Genomic DNA, 1,079 nt, shown 5'->3' with positions numbered 1-1,079 from the left:
GACGTTGCAGTGACTCTCCTGCGCTCTGCCCCGTCCTGTGACAGGTATGGGGCCCACCTGCCTTGAGGCCTCACCTGCCTTTAGAACCCATCACCCCGTACAGCCTGTCCCAAAGGGTGTACCAGAGAGATGGAGAATTGCAGGACACTCCAGCTCCTGTCTCCCCCAGGCTGGCACGTCAGCCCCCAGTGCTGAGGCCACCCTGCCTCCCTGCCCCACAAGGCACCGTGGCTCTGTCACCTGGGCCCCGCAGCTGCCCAGGCCACAGTGCTGTGTCCTACACGCCCTGACCCAGAGTTCTGACACCACAGAGCTGCTCGCACCATGTGGAGGACGCTCATCTCCTCGTGGAAAACTCAGGAGCCGGTGCTGCAGATACTCTTCCTTGTGCTGGAATACTGGCCAGTGCACAGGAGATGCACCTCTGATGGGGATGACACGGCTGTCTTTCCCCTGGCTGTGAGTTTCTGGAACTGGCCTCCCCTCGCCCCCATAGTCGCCTCTCTGATGCCTTTCCGTCCTCCTTCCCCACTGCTTGTCTCTGCCTCAGACACTGGGCTGCAAACCTAGCATAAGGGCAGGTTCAAGGGCATCAGGCCGGGTGAGGCCCCTGTGTCTCCCCTGGCCTCTCCCTGCCATGCTCGGGCACTGCCCAGTGGACATGTGGGCACTGAGAGCTGTGTCTGGGTGCTTTGTCTTTGGCAGGCAACTGTGGCACTCTGGGAGATCCTCCAGCTGTCCTGGTTCCCTAGTGGAGTGAAGGAGAATTCCCCCCGCCTCCTTCTGACTCTGTTCTTCCAAGTTTTCATCAGCACAGAGGAGATGTCACAGGAGGTCCACACCTTCTGGAGGCGCTGCCGGGAGCAACGCAGCCTTCCCACCGCCCCCAACAGGTGCTCCATCCCAGTCCTCTATCCCTGCCACGTCCTGGGGGCTGTGGCCAGGGCTCTCGGCATCACCTGGGCTGTGCTCTGCACACAGGTTTGCAGTGCAGACCATTAAAGCCCTGCTCGGCCAGCTGGTGGGTGGAGATGTGTTGCTGGAAATAGATTGCAAGTGTGTCTGGGACACGCTCCTCA

At 60.9% G+C, this 1,079-nt stretch overlaps 1 long non-coding RNA gene across 1 annotated transcript; it reads left to right on the top strand.

Annotated features, from left to right (window-relative positions):
• LOC114071566 lies at nucleotides 1–834 on the top strand. Its single transcript, XR_003574056.1, has 3 exons — nucleotides 1–44; nucleotides 312–459; nucleotides 706–834. It is a non-coding gene; the product is annotated as an uncharacterized LOC114071566 (long non-coding RNA).
• The last annotated feature ends 245 nt before the right edge of the window (nucleotides 835–1,079 follow it).

This window comes from Empidonax traillii, unplaced genomic scaffold (assembly GCF_003031625.1).
Source record: "Empidonax traillii isolate 1590-97213 ecotype Southwest subspecies unplaced genomic scaffold, ASM303162v1 scaffold2104:size43075, whole genome shotgun sequence".
Lineage (NCBI taxonomy): Eukaryota > Metazoa > Chordata > Aves > Passeriformes > Tyrannidae > Empidonax > Empidonax traillii.
The sequence above is the reverse complement of the archived record's forward strand: the minus strand, read 5'-3'. Positions and strand labels throughout refer to the sequence as shown.